This window comes from Calliopsis andreniformis, chromosome 2, assembly GCF_051401765.1.
Source record: "Calliopsis andreniformis isolate RMS-2024a chromosome 2, iyCalAndr_principal, whole genome shotgun sequence".
Lineage (NCBI taxonomy): Eukaryota > Metazoa > Arthropoda > Insecta > Hymenoptera > Andrenidae > Calliopsis > Calliopsis andreniformis.
Window position 1 is genome coordinate 9,666,850 of NC_135063.1, and position 20,521 is coordinate 9,687,370.

General features: G+C 38.0%; 1 protein-coding gene across 1 annotated transcript in view; it reads right to left on the bottom strand.

Annotated features, from left to right (window-relative positions):
- Positions 1-18,967, bottom strand: part of Unc-13-4a (BAI1 associated protein 3) — an 88,812-nt gene extending 69,845 nt beyond the window's left edge. Inside the window, exon 1 of the mRNA XM_076390034.1 lies at positions 18,743-18,967. The gene's annotated coding sequence lies outside the window, so the exon portion shown is untranslated. The remainder of the gene's footprint in view (positions 1-18,742) is intronic.
- Positions 18,968-20,521: the final 1,554 nt, after the last annotated feature.

A 20,521-nucleotide genomic window follows, 5' to 3' on the forward strand; every position in this document is an offset into this window, starting at 1 on the left:
GGGTCGACGATCAGCGATAGATCTAACGGAAGAGAAAGCAGTGTTCGTGTGAGGCGATTCAGAAAATCAGCAGGGCTCGATAGGCGAGGAGTTCGCTGCACAAGATTATCGGCTTAGTGAGTCAGGTTTAGCAAATCACGACACAGAACGAACGTACGTATGCATAAATACAGGGAATAGTGGGGCGCGTGAAAGGCCTTCGAGCTTCGATTTTATCTAACATCACGACTCTGCGTGCGTGACACGAGGCACGCAGTGGCACGATTTTCCAACCGTACGTACGGTTACACCCCGCGAGAGCATCGATTACAGAGGATCAATGCTCGCCGAGGCTCGAGCGCGATCGTCGAACGCCCTTTAGATGGGCCATGAGCTAGCCACTTTTATTGCATTTCGCGTTCTCGTTTTTGCGCACCGTCCTCCGCGTAAATTGGCACTGTCACGTTCGAAGAAAGTCAGAAAATTGAGGAGAAAGGATTCACTGTCACGTTCCAGCATTTTTACGTGCCCGATAGTCGATTCGAGTCCGTCCAGCGATTGAAGTTGTCGATATGCTGTGCTGCAGCGAAGCAGCGACTTTTTATTCATACGAGATTGATCACACAGATCGCACACTTTTTCGATCTTCTGCCGGATATTTGTTCACAATACCTCCTCAAACAATTCTTTTTCTTGTACCTGTAGCGTTTGATTGTTTCATTCATTGGATTTTGCATGTCTCTATCTGACTGATAGCAATCCTTTGATGTACTATTATATTAAAAGGAAGTTTCCATGGAAATGGCATTTGAAGGGTTTTGAAAAAAATGTGATATGAATGATATAGTCTTTACTTTGTGTCAGAAATTTTGAGGACTGATTTTATGTGCCAAATTGGACGAAATTGAATAATGATGAGATTGAAGTTTTGGAATCATTAATTTTTAAAGATTGTATACCTAAAAGAGAAGTGAAATATGTCTTACTTCAGACTCATTCTACTGTCAGTGTGTATCAGCTAAGCCAGGCGCAATGTCAGTAGATTCAATCAGTAGAATAAGACAGGTCAGACATATTTCTATGACAACAAATAATTAGGACTTAAAGCCTCAAACGCAATTTGTGCAATATTATACAATTAAAAACTACTATAATACTAATTCAAATGTAAAATAATCACTAAAAATGACTAACTTTAAAGGTATCAAATATCCTTACACAATAAATTAAAACATACAAGTGCCTTGAGACAAATTAAACCACACATTATCAACTCAAACAAAGACCCACGTACCATCCCACTTTCCTTTTCCCTCTACTCTAAACTCCTTTCAAACTCTTCCAAACAAAGTTCAAACATCACAAAACTCCCGATCAATTTTTCCAAACCAATCCCCCCAGCCATCGTCCAAACTCTCAGTCTCGCGAAACAAAGGAAGATCCCCTCGAAGCTCGAACGAGCAAACGTAGACCGTTTTAAACTCGAATAACGAAAGGATCTCGATCGTCCGCCATAGATGCAGCTAATTAATTCCGCTGCATGCCCTGACGGGTCCACGGGGAAAATCATTTAATCCCGATTCCAATTGCCCCCGAAACACAGCTAATTATAATCGAATCGCAATCGATCGTCCCGTCCAAGACTTTCATCGGCGCTGCGGGCTTAATCGCTCGCCGACTACGCACACAAGCGACCGCCGAGGCCACGCATCCCTCGAACCGAGGGGACAATATCGGTCGGCGGTTTTCTTCGCCAACGAGCTGCCACGCGTTGCACACCGACCGCGGTCCAAAGGATTTCCTGGGTGGCGTCGTTTCAATTTCTCCCCCGCCCCCCCGAACCCCTGGCTGAATTCAATAGCGTGGCTAGGAACGCCAAGTCGGCGAGCGCGAATCGGCCTGCACCTATTGTACACACTTCTGTATCGATCTTGTAAAGCAACAGCGTCACAGTTTGTCGCCTTTTACGTTTTCCCTCCGAGCCAGCACGACTTATTCCACGGCTCTCTTTATCGGCGCCTTTATGAGCGACGCCTCGGTGCACGGCTGACCGAGAAATTGACTCCATTCGGAGGGCGAGCTTTGAGCGAAAGGTTGCCACGCTGTAATGCGATCGCGAAAGCTTTACGATCGATATGTGCGAGGGAAGTGGCTTTTTTGGAGGTGCAAAGCGACACGAACGTTATCGAATGAGTCGTGTAATTGGCATGTATTGTGCGTAAGAATTTGGACAGTTTTACATTGCTGGAAATGCATGAAATAGATTTTTTTATTTAAACTTAGCTTGGACTGTGTATGCTATTAAGCATGGCAAAGGAAGTTATCTGGAGTCGTGTCTATAAGTACATATTGTCTAAGATACTAAGTGATATCAAATTTTATTGTCATTGGTATTTGCTAACCTTATGCAATAATCGTTTCAGATAGGATCTGTAGCTAAAACTATATTACAGAATTTTATTTGAAGCATGTTTTATGCATTTCCAATAATGTGAGTGTTCGTATCTTATACACGATGATATACATATGTATGTGTATATTAGAGGGAGTACTAGTTTGATAAAGGAATTGTTTTGTTTGCTGTAGACTTGTTGTTGAGTTTATAATTCGTTGGAATTACTCGGAACGAAGAGTTTTATGTTTATCGCTTTTGAGAAACAATTAGAGAAAAATGGACATGTGAATGGGTCTCGGTAATGTACCTGTTGGGGGTTATATGAGTTATTAATCCCTAGCTGTTATGGTGAAAAATGATGTACCCAGTTTCACTGTATTTATGTACTTTCCTGTGTTATTCGTTTTTGTGAGAATAAGAACGATAATTCTACTGCAACGAGCAGCAATTTTCCTTCTTGTTCGAATTTTAACGTTAACTTTTCTTGCAAATGCACGTTTCCTCTAATAAAAATGTTACTCCAAGCAGGAGATAAATATGAAGAAACGCTATAATCCTAGAGAAATGTAGGATCGAAGGCTAAAGATTATCAAGGGAAGAGCAAATTGGTCGAAGATAAGGCGAGAATTCAAAGAAATAGGAGATAGCTTAAAAGGGAAGAGCTTTCGCGAAAGAGCAATGGTCAAAGAGACATAATGAAGAAAGGTAGAAAAGATACGAGCAGTGAAATGCAAGGGAGTGGGTTTGAAAGAAAGGGAGCTCTTACGACGGTGCTGTTCGTTTCTTTATGTCGACGACCACCTTTATCGTCGACTCTTGCAGCCACTTCATATATCATGCACTCGAAGCATTTAAAGCAGGAATATTCTTTAGAGTATTGGAAGAACGAAAAAGTTAGCAGGATTGAGAAGCTTTATCGTTTAGCTTCTATATGTGATTCATTGTGACTAATAATAATTGAGTATCAAGTTCCAAAACGAATATTTATCTAAAAAAGTTATTTATAAGAATACTTTTTAAATAAGTGATCTACTTTTTGTAAATGAAAATTATTTCCTACGCGAAATTATTAAAACTAACTCACATTCGATAAAAGAATTTGTTGTGCTTATCTTTGAAAAATTTTGCACTCTAAGTTTGTAACATAAACCAAGCAAGTAAAAAATAAGTGCAACTTAGAGAATAAATAATATAGATAAAAGTGCTCTTTCTATGAAACAAAGTAATTGCAAGTAAGTAGTAGCAACTGCATTTAGTTCTTTATACTGGTAATAATAGTAAGACTCTTTTATCGCTATACACGACAGAAGACATAATGGCACCTAAAATATCACCAACAAATAAAGTAGACAAGAAAATATTGCAACCCAGATGCAACAGTAGAGAAGCAAAATAAACGAACATGTTGTCGAGAATTCAACCTTCTGCTAGTAATGCTTGATATATCCTGTATGACCTTAATATCTGTTCTGCAAATATTACTCCGTCATGCAGCACGATTTATTTAACAAGTGTTTACATTTGCAAGTTAACGTCACTGTGAGTGTTTTCCTTGAAAGTGACAAGCGTCTTGTACAGGATAACTACACCTTGAAGACTGAACTAAATGAAATTCAAAATTACAGATCCATCAAATCTAAGATGATAAAACCCATTATTCTATTTGTAAATTTTAAAGCTTCAAAAAATTGTTTAATTTTTGAAAAGTTATCTTCAGTGCAAAATGAAGTTTGTCACAGTTCAAAGTAGACCTCGATCGTTTACCACGTGTTACTACATGACTTACACAGATTCACATATGAATTTCTTTCCAATTTCACGTTTGAGGGATAGAGCAGAAGTGCTTGGATATCTCAGAAGTGCCCTCGTTTTCTCAAGCTATCCGTGTTCCGACAGTATTCGTTTGTACAAAGATTCTGAATGATCCGTGTAAAATCTCCCTTTCAAATGTCCTTACGAAACACGACGTTGCGATTCATTGTAAGGCAAATGTGAAAATATTTCTGTATCACTGGCTCCTGAAAATGCTTCCAAACGCTTTTTACGAACTAGAAGATTTATTTGCATAAAATGTTTTCCCTTTTGGTCAAATATTGAACAACGAAGTTCTGGGGAAATGAATACGATATGGTATACAAAGAGACAAGAGAATTTATGTGATATCAATCGTGCTGTAGAAAATTGTTAAGTAAATATTAACATTTCTATGAAATAGATAGACGTATTCTCTAATTTAAAATTGCAATATGCGCAATTTTCAGAATCTTATATAAGATCTGAAATCTTTTTATAAGAAGTGTGTCGAAAAGAAGTTAATATTGTAAGTTTTCAGAAACGAAAAGAATCGATGAAATGACGGAGCAAGGACTCGATTTCAAATATCTCGTTTGCCAGACGACTGCGCCAATTAATTAAGTCGTCCAGCCTGTCATCGAATCTCTTCTCCTGTTTAAAATAGCTGTCTCGCGCACCAGCAAGGTGAATTTGATCATGTGAGACCTCGAAATATGAAATAATCGAACGTAGAATGTTCGAGGACAATCTTTTGTAACTATATGTCGGCTGACTCCACTTGAAGAGTAAAAGTAGATCACAGTACAATATAAAAACTGTGTGGACACGTGTCTCAGCTGCACGTCTATACCTTCTAACTTTATAATAGGTTAATGTACATAGGTGATCATGTAGTGTCATGTAGAAACCTTCTTGCTTTAATTTACGCCATTATATGTTTGAGCTACTTTGAAACAGAAACTCGTGCATCGCACTTACTTTTCTAAATGCCAAGGCACTTTTTAATTCAGTTTAATCAAGCTGAATTTAATATACCTATTCCATATTTGAGAAATAGTCTTCAAAGTATTGATCAAAAGGATGATACTAGAGATATTGTCGATGGCAATTAATACAACAATTATTTCTCCCAATAAGAGTCTTTAATTTTTTTGCAGCAATATAAACAAATTATACATACAGAAACTAAAATTTTAAAAAGCTACTGTCAATGCACAATCACACTCTGAATATCTTCAATTCTGTTAGACTCTAGATAATGGAATCTCGTTTCCTAAAAAAGATAAAGATAAGTATTTCTTCCTAGATGATAAATGGAAATTAAAATGTTGTATCTTTAACATAACTTTTCGTACGTCCACCAAATTGGCTAACAATCATCGTATAAATAGTCTGTGCTGATCGTTACAAATCTTCTCTCTGTGACGAAACGAAAGAATTCTCGTTTGGAAAAATATACTACCTAAAAGCTCACCTGTCAGGAATTCTAACGAATTCCGAGTTGCAAATATTCACAGGACGATGTCCCGTGCAGCGGGCTTTGAACTTTTGCAAACTACGTTCACGTCGCTCTATTTTCAACAGGGTACCGGCATTTTAATTGCATTTTTAACGCGATTCCGGGTAAGGGGCTCGTCTGAGCCTCCCCGAAAAGTTTCAACTGGGGCTCCTGCTGATAGAACGATCTGTTCCTTATCGATCTGACCCGACGATTGAAAAGTTCCTCTCTTTTCAGTTCAGTGTTTTTGTGCGCCTATCATATTTCATGTTCTTTTGATGAAAACTTTTGAAGCTGATGCAGTATACAATGGAAAATGAATTTTCACAAAATCGAGAAGTGATTTTTCTCGCACTGAATCGATTGAAAACAGAGAAATTGATTGTGAGTCAGCTTAAGATAGTAACTTCGCGAAGTTACTGAGATAGTAATTTTATTGTTTAAATAATTGTTTTTTCGCGGTAGTTAGGATCCTATTAGCATATGTCATTGACTAACATGCAATTATAATACGTGTACTACGATTTATAGTATTAAAAAAAGAACGTAATATAAATATTTAAAATGTGCAAGTACTTATGTTTGAAAATGTACTGCTAAAGCTCTTTTAGAAGTAGAGACGCGTCAAGTTTTCACTGCATGAAATATCTGCGTCCAAATGTCGGACAAAATTAAGTTAACACATGACGTATGGATTATTTCATACCCCTCAACACGTGACATCATGGCTATCGATCACTTCCCGCTGTCGGAGTATCAATTGAAGATATCAAACGTGCGCGCGCGCAATAAAACATCGAACCGAAATGTTTTCCGCTGGTTTTTGCCGCTTTAAAAAATCGCTAAACTCCAATATAAGTGTTTCAAATAGCTTCATAAATAATGTATTTCTGTATACATACAGTGTGTGTTTTATGAGTATATAGTAGGGGAGAGGCATTCTAAAACTATACTACTTAAAATATCTAGTATTTCCTACTCGATATTAATTTTTATGCGTAATTCAAATATATAAAGATTTAATTGTGCAAATATTCGAATGTTTTCCTACTTCTTACTAATATTCACTCCAATATAATATTCACTCTTTATTAATATTCTTATTAATATCCAGTAAGAAAAGATAAATATGAACAACGTAGAATTTAAACGTTATAAACATTATAAACTCCTACTCCACATGTCGATGAGAATTTCAATAAAGAAATCACACGCGCTGGTACAAGTACACTTGAGACGAAGTCATTAATTACCCTCGAGTTCCTCATTTTCTATTTTCGGCCTTTTCTCCTCGGCCTCGAATCGGTTGATTGACAGAGAGGCAATTTCACGGCTCGTTCATACTCTCTTCTTCGCGTGCTCGCTAGCGTAATCATCGAAAGCACCTTTCTCCCGAGTATCCTTTTTGGAGAACGGGAGTAATGCTCTTGCAAGGTCCAACCACCCCCTTCTTATATGAAGAGCACAAGATCGGCTTTTAACGCCTATTCGAAGCGTGTTCCACTCCCTGCCTTGATGACGTTCGATGCACGACCGATCGCGCGATTTCCTTCATTTAGCGAGTCAGAATGCAGTGTTAATGAGACTGAGCAAAATATTGTGAAGGAATGTGAACTGGGAAAAGCTGGTAGGCGTTCAGAACAAAAGACTGTGAAGGGTTAATGAGGTTGAAATTATAGTTCTCTGATTTTTTAAGAGTGATGGAGTGGAATCGCCAAAAATATTTGAATGTTTTATGCATATTCATTTCATTCTTATGATTACTCGACTGAACATCAATTGACAAGCATCTAAATAGATTTATTTAATCGTAAGAGTACCTAATTTTTAGTGATACAAAAATAAAATTCTACCAACTTCTTACGATATTTTAAAATAGCTATAATTATTGTACCACCTGTAAATATCACAATGAAATTTGATTACTTCATTTAGAAATAGTAATATGAGAAACATTCGAATATTTGAATGCACTTTCAGAGACTGCCCACCCGTAGTTCTAGCAGCCCTACTAATTCCCCAGAGTCCTTTGCATCTTTGACAACGTTAAAATCGTATAACGAGTCCGTTAACACGAAGCAACTTCAAATATGGTCTAGGGAACCCAGCTCAGTGATAGGAGAGAAATTCGTTTACACGAGCAATCGTGAGATTAATTAATATTACTTCATTTCGTTTACGTAAAATGTTCGACCTGTTAGTTGATAAACGAATCAATTTGATAGCAGCAATAATTTACGAGTTTCATTGAAACGAAATGACCAGATTAATGATATTGATAGCAATATTTTTAGGTCTAGGGAATGAATAAAATTTATTTGAGTAATGAATAGAAACATTACATGATATATTTCAACATTAGATTCAATAATATAGTAAGCTTATTTACATATAATTAACACTGAATAAGATTATAGACATAAAAATCTGTATTTTCAAAATGCAATATTATCACCATAAACATGCATTTATCAGTCACAAATAAAGTGTTAGTTCCATAAGTAGACTTCGCCCAAAATGTACAAGTAATCTGAATCCAAATTTATTTGAAGAATGCTGAATTATGAGCATTCTGATTATTTCCCAGCATTAATATACGAGTAAGTAAAAGGGCCCAAATGCATTAGTATGCAAGTGAGGTAAAACTCCCGTTGCTACGAGCATTGTCTTAAATAATGCGTCGCAAAGTGAATGTCACCGCAATCATTGCATATTTGGACTCATAATGCTACTAGGGTGGAAGAAACTTTCGCGATAAAAATCAAATGCATTGGTAGTAATTCGCCAGTGTGCATTCTGACTTTCGTTACGCCTGCAATTTTTGCATGCTGCAGATATACATGCTATCCCGTGGATATTCGTTCCTCATTTCGTAGCCGACTCAAAGCGAGTGCTGCATAATAAACGTTAGTCAGAAGGCGTAGCTTAATTAAGCTCAACGTTCAGCATTAACAACGTTGCTATTATACATGAGTGTGCAATGGGAACAACGAATCTCTCACTGCTCAGTTAATCTTCATCCAATTAATCACTTAATCGGAAAGTTGCAAGAGTTCATCCTCTGATAACTATCTAAAGCCCAATTCTTCGCGGAAATATATACACGTACAGAATTGTTAATACCACTAATGTTGAACACAGAATTAGGAGAAGTCAAATCTAGATATATCGAAGTGAAAATAGAGATATTACCTTTTTCACTCAATCTACTTCTATCAGTAACAAATCCACTCATTGATTTTATTCTGCAGAAGTACCATAAAAATTCTGTGAACTATGTCTAGAGGTACTCGACGAACTTAGTGGGGGATTGCGTTTTTCCTTTGAAGAGGTTCGGTAAGAGGATGCTGGACATATAATTCATTCAGATGAAAATGTACTATTCGCTGATCCGAGAAATATATTCCGTAACTTTTACTTGAACGTGCTTTGAATAATTAAGACAATTAGGTTTTCCTAAAATTAGTAACTTCCTGAAATTGTATACTAGAGAAGGTTATAAATATTCCTAGAATTATTTCCCAGTTGTGTAAGAAATAGGTCTCAATAATAAATGCAAATCACTCTCCAGCCCTCGCGCTACGACTCTTTTGAATGCAAAAAGGCTTCATCGACGGTAAATAATTCACAGGAAAGAACAGATCGCCCCGAAGTCCGTCCAACTTTCGTATTTCCTTAAAGTTTTCTACGAATGCAAAGAACGTCGATCGGATCGAGAGGAGCAGAGGAAAACGCGCGCGGATATTCGTTTTAACATTCTGATCGCGCTGAGAAGGCAGATAAATCGGATTAAGGTTATGTTCCGGGGACCATATAGGGTGCACACCCTTAAACCGTACGCTTCGACCTGCGATCGATATAGGTCGTGCTACATGACAACTCACCTGCAAAATGCCATAGACGTTCTGCCTTTATAGAACTATTTTTGGTAGCGAAAAAAGGTAAAAACTGTATACAACGAATGCGGGAGGATTTCACGGGAGCTTTTACTGAATTCTTTTATATTTTCCAGGAAAAATACTTAAAATATTTTCCTTTTAAATTTCACATTAAACAGTTATGTGTTTTACATTTTTTGAAACTTTTACATTAAAATTAATAATGATTTAATATCGTTTGGTTAAAATAGCCTCAGGTTAATAATAAATTTATCAGAAAACACTTTCAGTTATTTCTGTTGGAAACTACTACTTATTTTTAAATATTTAAAATAGTCGAAGATAATAATAATAACTTTTATGTACGACTTACTGTTGTACAAATTACCTTTGGAAAGTGTTATGCATTTCGCTGCAGTCTCTTTAAATTTCACATAAGCTAGCATACGAGTGCAGAGCGTCATCTTAAAGCCTTTCTTGAGATAAGCTATTATGATAAATAATTATTCGTGCAGTTTTAAAGGGCTTATCTCTGAGCTTCGCGGCGTTAAAATCATCACCTAGAAAGTAAACTCTACAGGAAATGTCGTTAGAATGACGACAGTCATCGCGCTTCTCGTTATAACTTGAGTGAATGCAACGTTTATCGGTTCAGAGAGTTTCAGAGCACGTATCGTAACGTCGAGCGTCGATTTGGATGATCAACTTTCTGCAGAAATAACGAAAATCTGTGACTACTGAAGTTTGAGAGGAAGACTCGTTAAAAATTCCCTAAAAATATCGCGATTTCTCAAGTAAACTTGTTACACGTTCCAATCGCTTAAGATGCAATACTCGTCTTTAAAAAGTGGAGGCATATGCATAATTCTTTAATAACATGTACTACTAAAGAATATTAAAAATATTATAAAGATCTGATCGCATTAAAATGTATGTGAGTTAAAAAGAGGAATCTTTCTTTCTCCATTAATCGCGAATAAAACGCTCCATTATAAAAGAGTTCAAGCTACACGCGAATTCAAAGGACTGAAACCCACGCTTTTTAAGTTCCCATTACATTCTCATAGAAGCTACATTTCATTCCCAACTTTACGTTTCTCGTTGTATACACCCCCTCTTAAAAATAAAAACTTCGTGTCAGATAAATATCAGAACCATTTTGAATTACCCCACAGGAGCTTACTTAATCAAAAAATTCGAGTTATAATTCATCTCCTTGCCTTTATATTTCATACACTATGAAAACCTGCAGAAAGTGGAGACCTCGTATCCTAGAATCATTCGTTTCAACTGATCTATCGTAGCAGAGTTGGAGATTGACCGTAAATTTAATCAATTAATTAATTTCATCCCTCCTCTGATAAAACGCGATGTGCAGCAGGGAATGATGAACCCACGAGCAACGTAATCTCGACATTTCATGTCCATGGGATGAATTAAGGGCGGATGAAGAGAGCTTCTTTCATAGTCACGTCCAGAGGCAATTATCCTGTGAACTCGTGACCAGACGATAACTCGAACGAGAAAAATGCGACGATAGGAATGCCTGTGAACTGTTCTTAATGTTTTCCAGTTAGAGAGATCCTAATCGCAAAGGAGACGCGATAGGGGCCGGTGCTAATGGCTTACTATAAACGATATTCAACGATCGCTTCTTTGTGAGACTCTGACCTCAGCACTTTATTGCTGGATATTCCGTGCACTGAGAGCGCAGCACGCGATATTAAAAAGTTACCAACGAACTTTTCGTTGAATGCTTGAATTATCCAAGTTTCCGTTCGTTTTTTACACCCAGCCCGTGTCTTGTTTCAATTTAGGTCACGTTCACGTCTTAGAATTCAATTTACTCGAGAAATTTTTAAGGATTCGAGAACGCTGCGATAGATTTTACCGAATTTTTCAAGCATGCTAAAGTGGACTTTGAAACGACCTCTGACAACTGAACTGAAGTTTTCAGCGATAAAAAGAAGTGTTAAGAGATAGTAAGGAAAGTTCTGTGATTTAAATATTGTGGAAATACTGAAACTATTTGTAGTGCTGTGAATTGAGTTTTCTAATAAAAGAACATTGAGTAATAAATTTTTTAATACTTCCAGAAATTTTGTAATGAATCAACATTTTTTATTTACTTTTGTATTTTATCATTTCCTAATAAGTTTTTTCTGTTTTCTAGTGAAACTGTTTTTTTTATAATTATAACTTGTTATTGAGAAATACATGCTAAGGTCGAAGTGAACAAGTAGAAGTCTTAATGAGGACAGCTGCAAGAATTATGGGCTGTTAATGGTATAAATTATATCTTCTAAGATAAGGTATCACTAGATGCATCAGTCATTCTAAGAACTAGAATGAACAAACTACTAATGAAGAACGTGTCATACATACAAGTACTAGCAAAAGTCTCACTAAAATTTTTATTAAAATCCCATGAAATGAAATCATTCATTAAACAGTAATACTAAGAATGAAATAAAGATACAAAATCTGCAAGAATCATTGCAATGCATAAATCACAGTAATTTACTCATGAAATTCAAACTGCCGAATTCTGAATCAAATAAGAATGATAAAATGTTTGCAAGCTATTTGCAAACACTATTTACGATCAATGTTCACGAATTGATCGCTGGTGTAAGCCCAGCTTAACACAAAATGTATCTAAAGGAATAAGCAAACCACTGTGCCTATAAAAAATGTCATTGTTTTTTTAGATGTTCAATGTCTTTCCGATGCAAAGCCTCAAAGCACACGTCGAACACAGAGGCATAACAATCGAGGATAAAGAGGGTCGATTTAATTCGCGATTTTCTTTCGCGTTTGCAGCAGACACGCCCGACAAAGCGTCGACCCGTACCACTAGCTCGACCCTTCGAGCGCGTTTTCACCGCGATTTTCTGGCGTTCGCTCTCGTCGCGACATGTCGTGCCGCGACAGGGCCGATGCAGGAAAAAGGAATTCTCCATCGCGGTGGCAAATGGAAAATGTTTACTCGTAGGCTATGGCGACAAAGGGTGCTTCAGACATCGGCGTTTCCGCTACGATAAATTAATTTTCATGTCGAGCCACTGTGCGGGCCATTTTTACCACGATAGAAGGATTCATTACGCGATTCGTGTCACGGCGAGCTAATTCGCGAATAAGCGAACCCGAGGAACGTTTTAAACGCGACTGGAGTATCCAATTGCTATCGTTTCTCGTCTGCCCTCTCGCGAACGCATCCCTCAGAGAAGTTCAACAAGAAATACTGCGTTCCACTGTATCTACCCTTGCCACCCCTCTCTCACCCTCACTTTTTGGAATATTTCATTCTACCGCAGACGTAAGAGGCTTTTAGAAATGTATTCTCTGTCGCATTTGGGGAAAAATGATCTCAGAGGAATTGTCTTGTGTCACTGGATGGATTTTCTCTTTAGGATTCGTGAATTACTTTATGACAATACGTTGGATATAGTATCCTGAGAAGAAATTGATTTCCACGATCGTAGGATTGTACGATAAATTATGGTTATTCTACTTATGAATGTCTCAATTATTATATGAGTTTGTGGGAGTAACTAGACTTAAATCTCTAGACTTAAACACTTAAATCTCATAAAAATGTTTGAAATTTCAGTGTTCATAAATTTGATCAGTTCAAGGTTCATATTGATAGAGAACAAGAATTCCTTTTGATATTCCTGCAAGATATGGACCAAGGTTGGTAAGAGAAATACAGAAGAACGTTCAAATGATTCCCAAGAGTGAGTAACAGCTTTTCTCTATTCTTCCTGAGAGAGGTCAACAAGAGATTACAGCAGCATTGGAATCGAAAGCCAAGGAATCCACGGGACTTGAGGATCGATCGATATTCTAAAGCCACGTACCTTTTCTTACGGGACATTCGTTTCTAGTGGCTGCCTGATAAATTATTCGTCGTAATTGCTTCATAACGAACCCCCCTTGAACGACGACTTTTATAATGACACTCTAAATTAGATATCGATCTAAACGTGATCCAGGTGCCAGTGAATGCAGCTCATAATTTATTCCATATCAGTTGAGTATAGGTATTGATTATCGTAATAAACGAGGTTCACAGTATGATGAGTTTGAATAAACAAAGCTGTTACAAAGTAACATCCGAGGGGCTAGTTTAGTTTGCAGTAATTAACATTGATTATTGCTAACCTTTAATCGCTCGTCAAGTAATCATTTCGGAATATTGCATTCATGAGACAATATGCATATTAGTTCGTCACAAATTTAGCTGTGGCATGAATATGTTGACTAAGATGTGCATGTGTCACAGGAAAATCAGGAGTTAAAATCTCATTTGGGTGAATGGATTTAGTATTAAATATTCAACGATTTTATTATGCCATTAGATGAATCACTATGAATTCTTCTGTTGTAGAAAATCATACAGCAATCATTGAGACATGCTACACCTACATAGTTAAAAAACTACTAATTTATTTATAGAACCAGTGAAGCAAAATGGATAATGATCACCCTCTAGTGCCAGGAACCCAGTAATGCTATTTTTCTATTTTATTTCTTCACTAGCAGTTAATTTCCATATTTTCACTTTTTTTCAAATACCACGTGTAACACACGTTTCAAAATAAATTGACATACCTATTTTAAAACATTCAAGTTTTCACTAAACTCGATTATTTCTTATACATTAACAGATAATTGAAAAGAGTATCGATAGCACAGTATAAAGTATTGGACAATATCCTGCACGTTAAAAGTAACAGTAATCAAGTGAAAAAGGGTCAAATGGAGATTCCATCTGTCCTTGTTTTTGCGTTAAACTCGATTCTCCCATGTCACTAAACATTTTCAATTCATACGACCTTATCACGAGAGCAGACTGTAACCATTCATACAAAACGGTAAAACTGAACAGTCACCAAGATAACATACAAAATATAAAGCGTCGAAGATAGACACAAGTAAAGCAGCTCAATCTGAAGCAAAAATTACCGAAACACCGAAAACAGCTGCAACTCGGAAATAAGGTCAGGCAGAACAAACATTTACACGAACTTTTTTCACTTATTTGTGTCCTGAATTCACGTTCAAAGAAACCCACGCATTGTCCTAAACTCTATTAAATAATGTTCGCAAAATATGTGAATATACGTATATTCTTCATTCTTTTAACTTCAAATTAAACACCAGTCTTTCTCCCTCATAATTTTATATTCTATAATTTCTCTAATTACTGATAGCAGTAAAGGACGAAATTTTTCGCGCAATAATTTATTTCTAGCAAGGAAAGAGGAACGAGCCACAGTGATTTTAGTCCCTCGTATCAGCGCCGATTTCACAACGTGCCCTCCCATTGTTCGCTGTATTTTCCCCAATAAATGGTTCATTAGCATTGATTTCGATGATTGTAAAGCAGGTATCGGAAAATGCACGGCCTCGTGGTTTCGATATTAAGCAAGGGTGGCAGTGGGCATTCGGAAAAATTGGGAACGACCGACCTCTGTTCGCTGAATGTCTTTTTTTTAAGGATAAAGAGACTGTTTTATTTTCCCTTTATTGCGCGTACTTGGCACCCTACTCTCTTCCATTTTTTCATCTTCATTCACTCTTTATAGAATACGAAATCGCCAGCACCCGGCAGTTAATATTTTATAGGTTCATCGATGGGACACAATGAAATATTCAGCGACGGATGGGAAATTTTAAAGCGCTTTTTCCTGTTTTCAGTTTCATTGGGCGTGGGCTGTAAATCGTCAATCGGCTTCCCACAATGAATCGAAGCGCGTGAGTTTTTCGAATCTTTGTGTCACGTTATATTTAGATTCTCCATACGTTTTGCGTCACTGTGATGCATCGACGGCAGAATGAATTGTTCAGCTTTTCGCGTATTTTCTGTGTGTGAGATTTTCCGTTCGTTATTAGTTTCGTGTATAACAACGCATGTAATTTGGAACATATTCAAGAGCCAAAAATTAAACGCACATTTCAGTCGTTTTATGTGATTAGATTGCAAAGAGTGGTCGTGGAATACGTTCATGATGAAACGTAAAATTGAATTACTTGATGAGATAATTCGAAACAGATAACATTACACATCGAATGTTGAGATAAATGCTAATCAGTATCAACAATGCACGTAGTTACTCCTAGCTATTGCATAATAGTTAAAGCTTCTGGATTGCATGTTCATTAGCAATGCATTGCAATTAAAAAGGGGGCCAAGAACTACTTAATTAACGATATTATAAGTTTCTATAATATGGATAGAAGTGAAATACGTTCTCAATAAGAACCGAACTATCAAAAATACCATATTCGTCATCCACTTTCATAAAATATTTTCTTTGTAAAACTAGTGCTCAGATTTGGTTACAACGATGGGATTAAGGAATCTTGAGTACCTTTTAGATGAAATTTTTCTTAATTACGAGTGATGCTTTAATTGAATCTAGTATTCAGCCATGGTGGAAAGAAGGAAAAGGACGAACAAATAAATTAAGGTTAAATCGCCGTTGTTGTGTCAACTAGTTACCATCGTGAGAATTACGTGCTGGAAGGATTGCTTGGACCACGATATAATTACGAGATAACCAAAAAGACCTCAATTACCATTTTCGTTTCCCCCTTGAAAGTGGATGACAGAGTTTTGTACAACCCTGTAATACAGGCATTACATATTCATAATACATCATACCGTTTGCTAACGAAGTAAAATTAATTTTAACTTTGCAGGAAATCTAAACGTGGAATATAAATTTTGTTGGAGTAATTACATGGAACGATAAAGCTAATGGAATAAGTGAGTTACGAGCATACGTTTTACATTTCCAAATTAAAAACTGAAAAATAATAAGCCAATCATGAACGATTTTTAAATCCTAAGGATTATGCAAAGCCGTAACAAATTTAATAAATTGTACATAATATTTAAAAAAAAACTGTATGAATACTAGACCACTATAATATAAATACTATAAATGTTATACTACAATAGTACAAATACTACACTAGTGTTGAAATTATTATCCACTAACGAACCATGTTCAAATACCAAAAATACGACATTCGTCTGTCTGCGATACGATTGACTAAAACTACTGGCTTACAGAGCGCTTTTCCATACTCAAGTCTGCCAGCTTTGATAGATCCCTGCATTCATTGAGAAGATAAATGTCATTCTCGAAGAATAGAAGCAGCAGTAAAGATTCCTAACGAGTTGGAAATTCTCGAGGAAGAAGTTACATATCGATACGGAAGTCTGGAAGGAAATGTTTGCCCCGCGATGAATCAAAGTCCAAGAGTTAAATTTATTCGCCATTTTCAGCGATAAGTCTTCGTAGATGCTGTCTCACCGTCTGTTAATATCCACTTCTGTTTACGTTCGAAAGTTTGACGAATCGACGAGTTTGATTCTTGAAGATTTATTCCTTCTTCCTTAAGATTTCTGTGGTTCTCACGACCACAGTTGCATGGCCTCAAGTTTCAGGGTATCAGAGTTTGGGAACACTTTTTAATGGCAACTATACACATTTTTCTTTGAAATACACTTTTGAACTATTACCACATTTGCATAAGCTTCACGAAACATTGCAAAGATAGAACTTAAATTGAATTATCCTGAAGTTTGGACGCGGAGATAAATTTCTTTATCGACTAAAATGAAATCTAAACAATCTAAAAATTGACTGTATAGTGTACTGCAATATTCATCAAGAAAATTTATGGGTATATTGCTTTCTTTTCATTCTACTTAAAATTAGAGTTTTCCTCTAGTTTAGAAATAAGTCTGAAAGCAAACGAAGTTCGATATGACTTGTTCCACTTCGCTTAAAAAAACGAATAATAGAGTTTTCAAATAACGACCTTCGACATTCAAAATCGAGGCTCGTCAGTAAAAACTTTTTCATCGACCGACAAGGAACAATTTCACGCACGCGATTACCTTCGATACCCTTTTGCTTCATTACCCCTTTTTTACTCGGGAAAACGCAATCCCCTCAGCTATAGATTTTCTCTTCTCCCTTTCTCTCCAATAAAGGGAAGAAGATATGGCACCAGGTTGTGACGGTATATACAATGAAAATACACGTAGGAAAACGATGCCTGGAAAATGGGAGCGAGCAAATATTATAACACATCCAAGGTATATAAAAGATCGCAGGCACTGAAATACCAGAGACACGATCTCCTCGGTGAAATTTAACGTGCCCTTGATCTCACAAATCTGAGTTACCCTATAATACCTGACCCAACGTTCTAACATCCACGAAAATTTCTCTCATCATAACACGAGAGAGACGAGACCTCCAATCACCGGGACCCGCGATGCGTTTTATTGGACGCAAATGGAATAACCGAAATGGAACACTAAATGCTACATCAAGCTTCAACTACCGTAGCATTTCAATTTTCGTGATTTATTTTTCACGAATCGATTCGCAGATACATCAAATGAAATACGTCAAGAATTATGTTTCAATATTAGTTACTGTCACCTTTCAACATCACTCGATCACTACTAAAATAGCTTCATAAGTCTTTCATCACTAGACTGTGGATGTTCATGCAAATTCTTATTTGCGTAAACAGAATTAAATAAGTGAAACTTAATTAGAGATTTATTTCTCTTTTCAAATACTGTACGATGCATTTAACTTCAAATATTTTGTTGAATTGTGTGCATTTTGTAGATTGTATATATTTTTGCATATTAAAATTTGCCATAAATGTACCAAAATACGTACTCTACTCATCATGAAAACTACATAGTAAGACATTATTTAAACACAATCTCTATTAACGATCAGAACCTTAGAAAATCATTGAACCTTACGATCATCGTCGCCCAAACAGCGCAACCATAAAACTAACAACAAAACTTATACCATAATTATAAAATCAACCAAAAAACATCGACGACAAACACATACAGCGATTCCAAACGAAACCAACTGAAATTCTCATCTCTCAACATTCCTGCCACTTTATTATCTTATCACTCCGCACAGATCTGCTTCACCATCCAACTAATTCCACGACCACGGTACATCTCTACCATCGGCAGTCCCAGCAATCGCATCGCACTTCAACTCAAGACCCAAAACAATCACAGTCGGTGGCAACGATACACAGGACAATTCGCGATCGTGGGAATCGCGTTGCAAGAGGTTTCGATCTCACTGGGACACTGCTTAAAGTACGCTGACCCTGAGTACTCACCGTTCCGGGCGCCAGTTGTACGTGTTCTGTCCTCCGACCAGGACCAGGGGAGACCCTCGACAAGCCCCGCGTAGCCGCCGAAATTCCGCTGTCGGTTTGCCGCGTGTTGGGCGCACGGTAAACGTCGTGGCGATAGGCGGTCGGGTGAAAGAAAACGGCCGCGGGTGAACGAGGAGGAACGCGGCTTGGAGTCGCGATGGAATAGCCACTTGTAGAGCCGGCGGATGACCGGGCGCGTAAACTAGACTGGCGGGTTGGCAAACAGGTGAGATGCCGTCGCGTGCCCGTCTTTCTCTGTCTCCCTCCCTCGGTCTCTTTCCATCCCACCCCGTCAGTCTACTCCAATTACCCGGCTGGTCCCTTTTCCGTCTCGCTCCCTCGCGCTCGCGCTTTCCTCGCGCCCTCTCTGGCCACAGGCTCCTCCCACTCCTGCGTTCCAGATTCGCCGACCCCCTCTAACCTGGCGCGTATCAACCCCTAGATTCTGAGGTAGCCTCGTCCTTGCCAGTCGTATTTACCCCGAGCGCTTCCTTTATTTTTCGCCCTTCAGGTACCTCGGGCTGTAACTCCTGAACGCGATCGGTGCTCGTTTTCTGGAGAGCAGCGATGTTGGAAGAATTCTTTCTGAGGGTAGAGTGGTGGAATTGGGAGGTGGAAGAAATATCGGGTGTCCTAGTGGTATTAGTCTAGGCACTAGATACGAGTGATACCTTAGCAACAGGATACTATAGGACACCGCTTATTTCTTCTCCCACTTCCCAATTTCCCCCACTGTGCTCGAGGAGGGATTTCGAGCGGCAATCCTGATGGAGGCTTGTAGGCGAAGGAGTGCGTTTTGTGAACGACTGTCTGTTGCTCTCTTCGCGAAACTCATTTGCCTCGGTGTCGTTTGTCGTCCCCTTCAGCTTCGACACGGTCGTTTGACTTCTTATAATCGCCCTGCGTTCTGCTCTGTTTCCACTGTCGTCTTTATCTGGCTTCAGCCACGCGTTTGTTGTTCTCCGTCTTGCTTCTGCGTTGTAGGTGCCCTCTGTTCCTCCAGTTCCGCTTTCAGCTTCTTTCCCCTCGCTTCTTTGTCCCTTTCTCCGTTCTACCCTCTCTGTTTCCTTCCCCTCGTTTTCTGATAACCCTACCTAGGAGCATGGGGCTCTCCCTACCCCCTGCAGGGGTTACAACCGGAGGTACTTGCGTGCGCAGCACGTCCATCGATCTATTTCAGCTCACCTACGCTCCTGGCAAGCCTGGACTCTACCTGCCTCTGCCCTGCCAGCGCGTTTGTACCGAGCTAAGGTGTGGACGAAAGGGGCAGAGATGTTTTATTGTGATTTAGGACGTGATCCCCGCTCCTCCTATCCCGGGGACAACGTTAACTGCGTACGAGTGCGGTAATAAAGGGGGATTTCGGTGGATCCAGGGGAGGGCATCGATCAAAGTTACGTGAAATAGAATACTGCTCTCGCTCTTGGTTCCAATGACGCATTGATGACGTGGGTACGATCTCTTGCGTAATCGAACTCGTGTGATCGAATTCGACGAAGAATCGTGATCATTCAGATGACAATATTTGAAAATGTAACGTGTGGTATTCAGTATAGGTTATATTTAGAAGGAAAAATCATTTGGAGTATTTAATGAAATTGAAATTGAATATCTATCAAGTAATGACTCTGCTCCTTATCTCAACTTACTTGTGATACTAATTATGTTTTAAATATTTTAATTGCTATCTTTACATGCTTGAACTCAGGGAAAAGGGCGGATCGTAGTATACATCAATTG